The 15,831-nt window shown below is 35.9% G+C and overlaps 1 protein-coding gene across 1 annotated transcript in view; it reads right to left on the minus strand.

The window, feature by feature from the left end:
• Positions 1-15,831, minus strand: part of syn2b (synapsin IIb) — a 67,496-nt gene that overhangs the window by 41,614 nt on the left and 10,051 nt on the right. The gene's annotated exons all lie outside the window — the stretch shown is intronic.

The raw sequence follows: 15,831 nt of genomic DNA on the forward strand, positions 1-15,831 counted from the left end.
TTTTGGAAGATCGTGGGCTAGGAGCCAATGGAGCAGAATTGGTTTTACTCTTTGGGTGGCTCTATTTTTCTCTCTCTTTTTCTAGAGAGAGTAAATACTAGAGTAAAGTATTCTATGTTTAGACTTTAGTTTATCTATTTATAGGTGAGTTTTATTTTGGGGAATGTCTGCACATTGAGGTATCTCCTGTTATCACTTACATTCTAGCTTAAAACGTTAACGTACCTAACTAGTCAGTATTTATTTTCTCTCTTGAAGGTAAACAGAAAATACAGCTTGTCTTATTGCCGTAAAAAACTGTAAAGCCTTCCATGCTGAGGTTTGAAAACTCAAATCCAAGTTCTGGTCTAAGTTGTTGCTATAGAAACTAGTATATTTCAATGGGAGCATTAATCTGTCTTGTAACCAGAACTGCTATCAGAGCCATGCTATTATAGAAACTTAATTAAATCTTCTGGACAATTAGATTTGAGAATTTAACTCTGCTGTGGTATCTGTTAAAATAAAAATAAATTAAAGGCAGGTTCATTTGCAGGGCAAAAGAATTAAGTTTATAGATAAAAGACTCAGAGGCAGTAATATCGATTATAAGACAAATATGTTGAGCTGCATGTGCCCAATTATCGATCCAACTGATCAAGCTGTTGGATTTTGTTTCATATTTAATCCACATTGCTTCCAATAAATCATACATTTCTCAATACGCTCACTGACATTTAGTGGGCAAAGGCTCACTAAAGCTAGACAGCTTCACGCTGGAAAAACCGACTAGGTGATGCTTTTCCAATATTCAACTGTACATTTTAGATTTCTCAAGGCTTAGACTACTGTTCTAGGCTGTAAGGGGTGAAACTTGATATGGTCTTCTGCTATAGCCCATTCACCTAGAGATAGAACACACTGACCATTCTGAGATGCTTTTCTGCTCACCACAGTTTTAAAGTATGGCTTTTATCGTAGACTCAAACCATTGTGGTCACTCTACTCTGACCTGTCTTATCAAGGAGGCATCTTTTTAACCCCAAACCTGCTGCCCGCTGGATGTTTTTCTTGTTTGTCTTTTCTTGCTATTCTGTTTAACCTCTGGAAACTATTGTGTGTTAAAAATCTGAGGAGATTTTTAATTTCTCAAAAAAAGATTTTGTGCCAAACTAGCCTGTCTGGCACAAATTTAAGCAAAGAAAGTTGTGTTATGGCCCATTACTTGCTCAGGGAATTAGTAATACGTAATATATAATTATATATTTTAAAATATCACACAAAATGCATTTTTGGTCAATTTTTTGGCATTTCATTTTTAAATATATCTTGCCAACAACCACAATGATTTTGCAAATGTTTTCCAATCTGATATAACAGCCTCTTTTTATTGGTACAGAAAGCTCTGTGCACAACAGCGTTCAAGGACATTAGTTCTGAACAATACTATGAACAAGAGAAGAACAAATCAATGTCTCTCCAATCAGGGCTCCAGCAAGACTCACACAGAGCAAAGGCATTGTAATCCTTTATGCTTTCACTTAAGATAATATCTGGCCTAGTATGATGCAATTTCTGTCAAAAGTTTAGACATTTTGTCTCTGGTTAAAACTTTGACTAAAGCCATGTTTGATTTTCAGCAACAATAAACAATATTTTAAGATCTACACAAGATTTGTGAGTAGAAAGCAGGGGAGCCAGCCTTTTGTTTTAATAGTAGTATTTTTGCCCACTAAAATGGCAGGTGAAATAGGTTTCTGAAAATACTGTTTGCTGTATGAATTGTATGAATTGCATTGGAATGCTCTCTCTCTCTCTCTCTCTCTCTCTCTCTCTCTCTCTCTCTCTCTCTCTCTCTCTCTCTCTCTCTCTTTCTCCTGACAATCACAGTTGACGTTGTTTGTCATGGTCCATCAGTCCATATCACAGGTAACAAAATTATTATCTTTATTAAAGAGCAAAATACACTGATAGTTGAGTATTTGTGAGCACTTAGGCGTTTTTTTTGTGTTACTTGTGTTTTACAGATTAATCACTATTAATACATATTATTCATCACATCATAAAAAACCTCACAATACTGTAGGTTTTTTTAATCTAGATAAAATTGTTCCATTTGGATATTCACATTTTCTTAGTGTCCTGTCAGAGTTAGGCATGCTGCTTTAGTGAAAGATATGCAGTGAAAGGTATTATTCTGCAAAACGACTTGTCACGATTTCAGCAATGGTGGTTTTTCCACCATATTTTTGCAGGTTTGACACCTGTCAGACACTCTCTACTGCAGGAAAGAGGACAAAAATATCCCCAGTACAATTATCTGTTACATTGGCTGTGGAGTACCTGATGCATGTTCGCTCATCACATCACCAGCACATTGTGAGCTGAGTACTAATGGACCAGAGAACTAAATGCCATCTGCTCAGGTCTGGACTGGACTGAATATAATAGAAGTAAAATGTGTGTCCCATCAGGAAACTATGCTGCAGGCTGCAGAAATGAGACTCAAGGGGGGCAGCTCTTTCCTAATCCTTCTTTTTACAACAAAATAAAACCAGGCTTAAGTGTTCTGCAGCTAGGTGGAGGACATGAGCAATCGCTTTGCATTCTCATTGTTTTGTCACAAGAGACAGAGAGACTCAATTCTCATAAATGGAGCGTGGGGATATGACACAATGTTTTTAGGGCATCCTTTCATTATTTAATTTTGCTCTTTGAAAAACAAGATCATTTTTGTTCATCTGGTATATTTAAAGGTATACCAGTGATTTTATGAAATCCAACCACAGATAGCTCTGTCTTTAACATTCTGCTCAGACAAACATTCTATTTATAGTGAATTTTTATTTCTAAAGATACAAAAACAGCACTATATTTATCTCTAACACCTTCCATTCTTTTCCCTAGAAACTGAGTCCTTGAAATGAAACCCACATCAAGCAGTGTGAATTCACACTTAACACATCAACAATTAATACCAGCTCTTCAGCCTCTCAGCAACATATCACAATAGATCTGCAATCTGATGGTTCATGGAGAAAAAACATAATAAATCTAACATACTTTAAAAAATTGTGAAAAAATTAGTGAAGTGACATACAGTTAAGTACGGTGAGCCATACTCAGAATTTGTTTCCTTTGTCAGCACTGTAACTGATAGGGTTATCTACCTAATAAATCAATTCAATAATTCAATTTTATTTGTATAGTGCTACAAATAGATTCTGATAAATTGATAGCTTTAACATAAATTCCTTCCTAACATTGAGCATTGACCTTTTAGTCAGCATGAAGATCAACAATATATTGTATATTTATAATGCTGTTACACTACAGGCTAGAGATTTATATAAACTACAGTATTCTTTGCTGTCATTGTTTATCACAGGGTCTGCTTCGTGGAAGGGGTCATGAATTCTAGTGCTGGTTAGAGTCCTGGGCAGTTTGTTGATTTATCTGCTCAAAGCCATTTTTCAGCTTAGTGTATTAGATTTATTTTTATCTGGACTCTGACCCATCAGGACTGTAAATGATGACTTCAAAGAACACTACATTCAATATAAGAAATAATTTAACAAACCAACATTTTCACATCTATATTTGCATTTGTTTAGAACATTTTGGTTTCATTCTTACAATATTCTAACATGTAAAACAGCACAATAAAATCATATGAACGGGTGATACAGCACTATCACCATCTCCAGGTTTTATAAATTATATTAACTATGTTCTCAACAGTATCTCAAAATGAACAAAACCAAATGGGTGGTAGCCTCTGTCATGTGGCAGTGGAGATTTGACTAATGAGTTGGTAGAATATAGACAAACATTGTAAATGCAATGAAAAGTTACAAATGAAAGAAAAGCTAACATTAAGTTTCCTAGAAAGGCTTGAGTGTTTGTTGGCAAAGATTCTGTCTAGCTATACTGGAGAGATAATCACCATTCGTCCAAGTTGATTAAAACATTTCAAGTTAAGTCTAGTCATTTTGCAGGGACATGCTGCATTACATCTGATTTAAATAATCAGCATTACAATAAAATAAGAAAGTAATCAACTGTACTTTAACAGCATGAACCATCGTTTTATTCTTTATTTTATATCTTTGTCATTCCTTATGCCTTATGTTTCATATTGTATAATAACCATATTTATTGCAAATTAATCTTCACTATCCTTCTATATCATAGACATAATATTTCTTCCACTTGTTTTCACTTCAGTGGCTGAAAATCCAGCCATTCATCACTTCTTAACTACCTATGTCTTTAAAATGGAGAACAGAGGATCCAACAAACACAATACCAATAGGCTTTATGACTTTATTAGCCATATTTATTATTTCTATGACAACACAGGCATTTATCATAGAGCTGTGATAAAAAATGACCACAACAAAATTTTATATCATTTTAATGAGTACTGTAAAAGCATTAAAGGATCACTCAATATTCTCTTAAGGAGAAAATTCATTTCTCTCCCATGGAGAGGAAGAGGAACAAACCTTTCTGACCTACGCTCACTGAGTCAGAGAAATAGTGTAACATAAACTGAATCACATACAAGAGGATTTCAGTGTCTTAGCAGGTTTCTGAGAGATTTATTCCTGTCTAGTACAAATTTAACACTCCGCACATTTATAATGGTAGCAGAGGTGGTTTGGGGGAGTGATGTTGGCGACCCCTTGTGTGTATGCAAGCAGGGTGTTTGGCATGCACAGTAGCACAGTGCAAAGAATTGCAGCTTTATAGCTCCATGGTCCTTGATTCGATCCTGAGCTTTGCTTGATCTCTGTGTGGCATTTCACATGTTCTGTCCATGTCATGGTGGGTTTTTATTTACCTCCCAAGTACATGCTAGTAGTTGGTTTGTTTGTACTAAATTGCCTAAGGTAGGAATGAGTGAATGCATGGTTCCCTGCAATAGACTGGTGTCCCATCAGAGGTGTCCCTAATGTTCCCAGCAATGGACTGGTGTCCAATACCCAGTGTTCCCAGCATACGCTTCAGTTTCACTGAATGAAATATTGATCTTCATGTATATCTCATGGATGATTTAAGCCTATGCAGACATAGACCATCTATAAAGCAATACTTTGTTTAATATTTATAACGTTTAAGGAGATTATAAGAAATATATATTCATGACGTTACTAGTTAACTCTCCTCTATCACATGACAACTACCAACCAAGAAAAGTGAGGCAAACTCTTTCTACCTCAGATGTTCTTCCCCATTTGGACAAAGCCAACTTTAGCAGCTTTTCAAACTGCTGCTCATGCTGCATGTAAGAATGTAAGAAAGAAAAAGAATGAGGCATATACCCTCTTCTGCATACAGATGCTCATGATTGGCTAGTGTCACTGTGATTGACAGGGGAGAGAGGGCATTACCATACTTCACACATAGAAAGGATGGCCAAATTTACTCTTTTGAATGCTAGCTACAGATTGCTGTGGCATCTTCTGGATTATGACTGCATGATTTTTGGCATTTGATTAAAAAATTCATTAAATATCATTAAATACAATGTTAATGGATAACTGTAGACTACCACTAGCTGATTATTTTGCTATTATCTTGCTTTTGAATAACTATGCTAGTGCTGCAGCAACGGCCGTATCGCTATCTATCTTAAATATCAATCAATACCTACTTATTGTAACTACTATAACACTTTACACAGTAGTGTAAAGAATGGGAAAAAGCTCATCAATAAAGTCCACCTTGATCACAATAGTAGACCGTCAGAATATAATTGGTGTCAGTTGTTTTAATGGAAAATGGAGTATTGGAGTGTACATTGAAGTGGATATAAAAATCAGTCAAATTAACAAACATAACTGAAGACTATTATGGGCAAAATGTAGATATTGTAAATGCAGCATAAAATCTCATAAATGAAAAGTCAGTAAACAGATCTGAAAAAACAAAAAATCACATGGATTTAAATAGGTATATGGCACATGTATATATTAATATGTATATAAAACCTCAGAGGCTTATCAGATTGCAAACCAGTTCACCAGTAACATATTTACAGTACTGGACCTGTGGCGCTGGTAAAATGAATTCGAAGTGGGCACCATCTGCCACTCTTGGCATTAATATCCACAAAAAGGACTCGCAGTTTTGCAGGATTTTTTTTCATTTGGCCTTCAGTGGCTGGATGAAGCTATAGCCTTAATTCTTGGCATTTAGACTAAGTGACAGGCTTTGACTGGAACAAAGCTGATTAGGCAGAGAGATGTGGCTGAAGACTCCAAATGGTGAAATGGTTTTTGTGCCTTGAATGTCAGATGCTTTTAGTATATTTTGGAGCAACTGTACATTGAAGTGCAATGTCAGACAATTCTCAGGCAAAGGCAAATTAATAACCATTTATAATATATGAATTTTGTAATTCTCACTTTGTAAGGGTTCTTAGTCTAGAAGTTATTATCGTGATTATCGTCATTAAGTTGTGTCTCCTTCTAGCTGAGGAGAAACATATTAAAGATAACAATAAATCAACTATACCAAATGAATCAACTATCAACTAAATATACAACTATAATTCAATAAGAATTGTATCCAGTCCACTAAACAACTAGTAGACCTTTAACATTTTCATTTTCAAACGGAGAAAACATTTTCTTCCTTCTTGCTTATACGTGGCCTTAATACGATTTCCAGAAGCTCCCCACTGAGTGAAGCATCTTTGACTCCAGAGGGCATGAGCCTGCATTAAAATAAGCAAAGGAATGTAAAAGTTCACTTGGATAGCTGCAAGAGCCAAACGTGCCCTGTTTTTTTAAAAAAAAGCAGCTTCCATGGCGGATCTGTGGAACACAGCTAACAGCATGGGATGGAATTAGCTGGATTAAAGCCAAGCTTTGCTTTATGCTAATATAGGGGACACATTCAAGCATCCTATTAGGGAGTTTAATAACAAGAGCAAAAGGCTTGGGGATGTGATTGATCATCCTCTCATTATTTCAGTTATTTTTTCAGCCTTTATTATTACTATGCACCAACACACCAAGACAAATTCCTGTGCATGTAAACCCTACAGTACCTGGCAATAAACCTGATTCCAGTGATTTGCTGGTATCAAAAAGTATATGATAAATGACCTAATCTTCAGAAATGGTGGACTTTTTCCAGAGAAGACAAGGAGACTTGGATTTCTTTGTGTAGTCTTTGTGGCACGTGAGTCTTCAAATCAAGTACTGGCACGTGTGCTGCAGTCAAGTCTGACTTAAAGTTGTAATGCATTGTAATCATACACATTTTAGGTAGACCCTTCAGATAGAAACAAAACACTCGGGTGACAATGGAGGCATAAAAGGTTGTAACAGCCTCACACCAGATCCTGGAATTTCACCCACCCTTAATCCCATACACATAACAGTCTTACTCAGACCACATCATTATAATAGGAATGAGTTCACCTCTTATGCTTGCCATTCCTTCTTGACTCAGGCCTTGAAACAAATAACCACCTTAAACAATGTGACAAATTGCACCAAGAGACAGATGATATCCTTAGTTACCTTTCCCTTTCCGTTCATATAAATGTGAGACAGGAAGCACAAGCCTAATGTAAAGTTTGAATTTAACTAGCATTGTCACTTGATTTGGCTTCTATTTGATACAACAGGAAATATGCTAAAAATAAAGGAAATTAAACAATGACTTAAAATGAATTTCCTACAGTAACCTCTGACTGGTGTTGAGTGTGATGAGAGTGTTTGTGTCTGATAGACCAGAATATAGATGTGTTTTCAAATTATGAAAATTAAATAATCCTGTAATCCTTAATGATCCTTTCTGACATCACAATCTTAGACTGCCTCGTGTCAGACGCCAACTTACATTTTTTGTATATTAAAATAATAAAATATTAGTTTTATTAAAAGACAGAAATAAGTGCTACATAATACAACTAAAGATCAGATTTTGTTGTATGAGTTTGTATGAGTTAATGGTTGACTGAGTGACTAAATGAGTGAATGAGTTAAAATTTTGATAAAAATCATTTATTATCTAATTATACCTTAAATAACCCTTGAAGAATTAATAGGCTTTTTTTACAGTACATTTCATTCTACTCTAGTAGAAACCCTGGTTTAGAAATGCTGGTTAATTTGTAATAGGATGTCAATTACAGAGCAAGAAAAATTGTTAAAGTAACAAGCGGATCCAGATGAATCACAGTGTTCCATACTGCTGACATTTAAATGCCATGTGTGTATTTTGTAACAGAGAATCTTTTGTTTAAAAATATAGCACATAGCTTTAATATATGTCACTAGGAACTAGATAGAATTTGAATTACTAAAAATATATGATGAGGGTTTATTTCTTGAATTTCTCTAACAACATTATCATGGTCATGGTCGTAATGGCTTCAGAGAGGAACAAACCCAAGACACCAGGCATACACATATCCACTCATAAAACCTAAGGGCAATTGGCATCAATTAGTTATCAAATCATAGCCATCAGCGTGCTCTTGGCCTGTGACAGAAAACCACACACTCAAGGAAACTTGAACCCACACAATCATAAGGAGTATACACAAAACTCCACACAAACAGCAACAAAAGCTCAGGATTGAACCTGCAACCATGGAACTTTGAGGATGCAGTGCAGAAATAAGAACTCCTGAGATTGGTTTAAAGCAACACAATGTCACTAAAAGCTAGGGAAACCGGCATATTCGGTGCAAAACATCATATTTTCCTACAATTTAATGACTAATAATGGCACAGACAAAATTAATAAACAGAACAGCTATGAAATAAGGAAAAGTAGCCAAGCAAATGTTCCACCAAAGACATATCAGCTTTATTAACTGGATGTTATGGCTTTTTATAAGCCTGCTTCATCAACTGACTACAAGCAGTAAGCAATATTACATTAGTATGGCTAGATGGCCCTTAATGTCCTTAACAACCACAAATTTTATTGGATTCTATTCATCCATCTTCAAAATAAATGTACGCATGTACATGCTTTTAATGAAATGCACTGCACTATTGATCCACTCAGTAGGTAAAATATTTCCAGCTTTAAACAGTTAATGCATAAAGGTCAGAATTTTTGCACTTTTTCTATTTCAAGCAGGAAATACTTTCATGTTCAAATGGGTGATGTAAAAATATTTTTTTTCATCTTTTTTTATCTCTCACTGACACTTATTTCAGGATATTGGGCAGAATAAAACATTTGCAGCTGGTGCTTTCAACCATGTAACTTGCAAGCACCTGTCTCTATGCAGAGCTCTATTCTGCTACTTCATTTCTTTAGCTATCTAATTAACTGCTGATAGGCAACAGTGTGGTAGGATCCTGAGCCTCTTTAATTAGTTTTTCCTGCTGCGCTCCAGTCAAGCATGAGGCACGGTCAAGCACAATATATCAAAGCTAGAATTCTTAGCCATTTTGCAAAAAGTGAAAAAGTTTCTAAAAAATATTAAAAGCATAGAAAGAATACTAAATCAACATATGCTCAACTTTGTTTCTCAGGTCCTACAGCACAGCTGAAATATACTGTACTGTATATAGAAAAGAATGCACTTAAAATCAGTCTTCATATTAAAGGTGAATGAAATGACCAATATTACCTACAACCAAAACCACCCAGCAGTGACTGAGGTGCAGCTCAAAAAGAAGTTAAATACTCATTCTTGTTTAAATAATTCTCAATTCTTGCATTCGCCACTTTGGACCTCTAGCACTAAGTCATCAACTGGCAGATCTAGCCAAGTATTTTAGCAGATGAGTCAGCCAAATCCTTGGGAGAAATATCTATCAGAGAAGATAAACATATAAAAATAACTTTCTGTAGCAACATTTTTTCAAAACAACCTTTCTAAGCATGAACCATTGAGCACCTTCTGCACCAGATATTCTGTCTGAATTATGCATTTACTTAAATTATTTAGCTGAATGCAGCTTATCAGAGCAGAGACCAGAGGCCTGAAAATAATAGCACAAAAAGGGAGGGCCTTATATATTTTATATGCATATATCAGATTTTCCAATTTCCTAGTCTAATAAGTGAGCATGTTGGTTTAAAAATGTATAATATATAAAATGTTATTTATTAAACATAAAACATAAATGTATAAAGAAATGGACTATACTTTTATTGAAAAAATTAACGTGTCATCGGTTCAGAGTGCATGTTGTTTGTCAGAACATGGAAACATGAAATACTAACAGGAACCAAAATATAATCACTTCAAATGCCTTTTGTGCTTAACTTCTATGTACACTTCAAATAATCATATACAATCAAATAATTTTCTAGTATTCTCTATTATAAGATGTCAATAAAACAAATAGAAGCCAAGAGTATTTCTAGCCATTGTTGTTTTTTCCCCATTAATTTCTTGTTCAATAGGAAGATATCTTTTAACATTTACTCATAAAATAAAGCAAGATTATCGAAACACAGATATCTGAAATTTAAAAGCCTCTTATATAAAAAATAATATATAACATTAAAAGTTTCTAGTCTTATAATATATGTTTATTTAAGGCCTTTTCACAGGTTAGGATATTTTTTCAGTCTTGCCACACTTTACTTACTTTTTTGATGGCCATTTTTACTGCAGGATTTAAGAGTTGATGAGGTTGAAACCAGATCATTCATAACACTAGCCTATTTTGCATGGTTCAAAATCTCAAACAGAAAATGGTTTTGGAAAAGATGTAAAGATACAATATCATGTTTGCACAGCACATTAGGAAGCCATAAAAAATTAATAGTTATTAGTAATAAAAGTTATAATAGCATTAAAAGTAAATAGTGCTTTAATTCAGGCATAATTGCTTATTTAGACAATTGTAAGCAAGGGATTTTACAGTAGGTACCTGGACCTGTATCATTTTTAAATCAAATACCCTTCTCTCTAGAGGGAAAATAAAGGCTGTTACAGCTTATGGCGTTAGATTTAGCATTGCAATTAATACAGCAAAAAGCATAGCCGATGAGCCTTAGGTTGCATTTAATTGTGAAATAATTCTTCAAAATGCCCTTTTGCTGTTACTGCTGGAATATTTTGGTAGTTCCTACAACACAGCATGCAAATAAATAGCAAATAATGCATTCAAAATCATGTTAGGTTTTAGCATCCAAAATTTGTACATTTAGAGCAGGGGTGTCAAACTCTGGCTTATATTTGGCCCACGAGCTCATATCAAATGTGCATTACAGCTGGCTAGCCACATGCTTTGCTAATACTACAAATCCCAGAATGCATTGCCACTGTATTGACGCGTAGTCACGAACAGCAAGCACCCCTCATTCTCTGTTGACAGTCGTTAACAACCATGTTACAGTCACATCGGGCAAGTTAATTCCACCCTCCACAAAAATGGCCAAACGAAAGATGGACAATAGGAGCTTTCAAGACAGGAGGGAGGCAGATTATCTGTTCACGAATATAAAGGACAGACCTGTTTGTCTTGTGTGCTATCGGAGCTAACGTGTCTGTAACGTAAGAATATAACAAGAAGACACTATGACACGAAACATTATGAGAAGTATAAGGACCTGGACGTAAAGCAGAAGCTCCAAAACTCAGAGGAGATGAAAAAAGTCTGGTTTCCCGGCAGTTCATGAAAGCAAAATTAAAAGTGAAGATACTGTAAAGGCTGTAAAGCTTTATTGTGGCAGAGACAGCAAAATCTGCCCGGCCCTTTAATGAGGGAGAGTTTGTCAAAAAGTGTATGGTCAAAGTTTGCGACATGAACCCCACTGATGTGTCTTTTATTTCAAATTTAATTTCTTATGTGTTTGTAATATCAAGCTCTGGTTGTTTCAAATCCTGTGTTCAAGCAAAATTAAAGTTTGTTTCCATAAGAAAAAGGTTGAACATTACATATCAGTTGCAGTTAATTTTTCAATAAATATTCAGTTTGGCCCGTGAGTTTGACACCCCTGATTTAGAGTATGCTCCATTACAGTGAGCCAGTATTAGCCAGTATTATCCTTGCTAACAAACTATATATATATATATATAATTTAATTTAAATACTCTAGTAACATTAACTGTATTATACATCTTGCATGTTTAAATAATCAATATTCCTTGTATTCACCATTTTAACCACTTTGTACCTCTAGCACTGGGTTATTAACTGGAAAAGCTAGCAAAGGATTTTAGTTCATGAATGAGCCAAATAATTGAAAATAATTTCTATCAGAGAAGTTAAACATATAAAAAATTGCAACATTTTGGAAACAAATTTTCCTGAACATGAACCACTGAGTCTTCTGTAGCAGATCTTCTATTGTATTTCTCTAATTTTGCATTTTATTTATTATTTGTTCAATGTCTATTCTGAGAACATACTGCCAAACCAAAACCTCCACCCTGTAACAGGCCTGTGGGAAACTTCTGGCACGATGAAGGGCTAGAGGACATGTCATCACTGCACAACACACAGTGGTCTACCGTTTAATTATTATACAGACAGCAGAAAAGACAGACAGGGTGTGTGTGTGTGTGTGCGGAGGGGCGGGGGGGGGGGGAGTACAAAATGAACACAGAATTAAGAAGTGTAGACATAAGTTTATTAATAATGTACTTGTTCCTGAAAGCTCTTCTTAAATATATATAATGCTATAATGCACTGAATACTGAATGTAAAACCAACTATCTTGCCTTTCATAAACATTCTGTTTAATTTGAAAATTCGAAGGCATCGTTCTGAAAGACTTTCCTAGAATTTAGAGTACACAGATGCTTTAATAGGCTTTCGAAGTTCCACTGGCAAACACAAACACAACATCAACACAACAATGGTGGATGTTGCTTTACTGTTAATGCTTATGTCTTTGTGAACCTACACTGGCATCCAAACTCGGTGAATCCTGATTTAAAATGATTTAAAAATGACTCTAACGACATTCTCTTTTGTCTTGTTGGTCACAGTAACCCCCAGCCCCTGACCACTTTTCCTGGTTCAGAGCTGGTGCTTTGGGCGTCGAAAAAGAAAGAACTGGTTTTAAATTAGGCTCTGGCTCTAAACTAGCACTCAAACTGCCTTGATGGAAACAAAGCATTAGTGTTGGGTCCATGCTGAACTCCGAGTTTGTGCTGACCCATTAGTATCTCAGGAGCTCTTAGTCACACAATTATAAATTGTTGTAGAAATGAAATTATTTACATTTGCATTCTTTACTGTCCAGTGTCACCCAAATTAGGATGGGTTCCCTTCTGAGTCTGGTTCCTCTCAAGGTTTCTTTCTTAAATCATCTCGGGGAGTTTTTCCTTGCCACCGTCACCTCCAGCTTGCTCAATAGGGATAGATGTTAGAGATATATAGTAACATAATTTTAAACTTTATTTATTTATTTATTTGTTTTTTCTGTTTCTCTATTTCTCTAAAGCTGCTTTGAGACAATGTGAATTGTTAAAAGCACTATACAAATAAACTGTATTGAACTGAACTGAATTGAGTTGAAAAATGTCAGTAGTACTATTATTAGCTTACAATTATTATCTAATAGATGGATTCTAACAGAACTGGCAGTGAAAAGGCATAGCTCACAAAAGGGTAGAATATGTAAAAGAAAACTACATGCACCCAACAACATATTTTGTTGAAGAGCCTCAGGGAAAAAGTCACAGATAAAGCTCTTTATTCTCTCAGCTCATCCAAGGTCACTGTCTTATTTTTCACTACAGCTGCTAAAAACGCAGCTGCCCATGGGAGAGTTCCGATCATCATAACAGCAGTGGCCAGGAATCAATGGTATATGAGCTTAAGAGATAAATTTGGCAGAGATTCCCACAGAGAAAAACACACGCCTCATTAGTTATGCAGTGTCCCTCATTCTGTTACACTAATCTGCGTTTGCCAGTAAGAGAAGAGGGAGTGCCTGCGTCGTGACTAAAAGCTGCGTCAAAGGAAGAAGCATCCATTTACTCCCAACTCCTCTCCTGAAATCAAAATGGGTATTAGTCAAAAGCATGTAATCATGCCATTATGCTTAAAGGTGCCCTTCCACACAAAACCGTTTTTACTTGTATTTTTTGATATGTGTTAGGTCCATATGTGTTTGTGTTGTTTCAGGAATGTGAAAATGAACTGCTATCTCTCCTGTCAGTTCTAGCCACTTAAAAGAAATAAGCGGAGAAATCAAGTCAGTTAGAAAAGCTGCTCAGTGTGACGTAGAAATGATCAAGCTCATTACTATACATGAGCTCTCCCACTAGAGACCGCACCCACAGAATTCATGTAGCTCAGTGAGTTTCCTATACAGCAAGGGTGTCTGAACGTCAATATACCTGAAGAAGCCATTCTGCCACAATTCCAGGTGATTGTAAACAAAGTTCCTCTATCCTAGGCTACATATTGCGCTGGGTGGATGAATAGTCATGCTCTCATATCCTAGCGGTTAGCCAATCAGAGCCAAGCAGCATAGCTCATTGGATATTAATGAGAACTGGTGCATATCGAGCCGAGTCTTCCTGCAGGCTTTCTATACCACACTAGAATGGCTTGAAACAAGGTAACCGAGGCATTTTTTCCACAAAAAACTGTTACAGAGTCCATGGTAAACTTCAGACATTACCACAAAAGTAATGAAATACGTGTGGAGGGGCATCTTTAAATGAAATTATAATCAAGCGAATATGTTATCATTCTACCAACGTTACCAAGCAACCAAAGGGAATGATTCACTCCCCTTCACTCCACAGTACACCCTTTACCATCACTCTTCCATCTCTTTCCCTCTGGAGCTTGTTTGGCTGCATGACATGTCCATGACATTTGCTGAGGGAGCATGTATTGCATGTCATCATATCCACCATCAATAATTCTCATTTCACATGGCAACCGTGGCTCATCTGCCCCGCATGTTTACTTCTTGACTCTTTTTCTTGTTTGATGTTCGATATTTGATCTGCAGGCGATTCTACGGCGTGACACTAGGTGTGATGGTGAAGATGGCAAGCCTTCCTGTGCAAACTAAATTATTTATCCAGCAGAGTCTGAGAATCAATACTGCCGAAAATGTTCTTATTTTGTTTGTTGTGCACGAAGGGGCTGAGCTTTCAGTGTTTTAAATCAGATGCACTTTCTGAAACACCCATAGACCTTGAGCTAGCTCTTATCAGCATGAATTAATCATGCAACAACACAACAAGGCAGGGAACAAATGAGCAGATGAAATCCAACTTGCTTGTTCTCACAAATGTATTCAATCAGGCATCATAGGGCTCCTAATTTTCACTCCTAGTTCTGACAGTCTACTTTTCTTGATTTATTATTGTTTTATAAGAAAAGCCACCTGAAAATCATGCATATTAATTTGTATACTAAACATTGATGAACACTTCAGTGGCACCTGAGTTTCATTTTGCAATGACATTGCTTAACTGTTTCCTACATTATCCACAATGCTCTTTGAGTACTTGCTGATAATGATTCCAATAGGATTTATTTTTATATTTGCCTAAAGAGATTGGGGCAGCAGAGCTTCAGTCCAGTTTGCCCAGCTTCCTCATCTCCTCATCTGTACACACAGCTCCCAAGGCTTCACTTTTCATGCTAGTACCACTGTTAGGATCATAATATACAAAGTGTTGTACACCAGAACATTATGTAGCTAGGGGATGGTTAAGTAGCTACTTAGATGCTAGCTAGTGTTGGTTGCTATTGCTTTTGGTAGCTAGTATTCCCAGCTCTTTAGTAATGTACCCAAAAATGGTTTAGACTATAAATGTTTCTTCAGTGTTATGAAAAAAATAAGTCTGCAAGTATCATTCTTACTCTAAGCCTACAGCCTTTTTTTTAAAATATGTAATTCCTAAAATGTTGTAGAAATGCTGTATCGATATTT

Source organism: Tachysurus fulvidraco, chromosome 2, assembly GCF_022655615.1.
Source record: "Tachysurus fulvidraco isolate hzauxx_2018 chromosome 2, HZAU_PFXX_2.0, whole genome shotgun sequence".
NCBI lineage: Eukaryota > Metazoa > Chordata > Actinopteri > Siluriformes > Bagridae > Tachysurus > Tachysurus fulvidraco.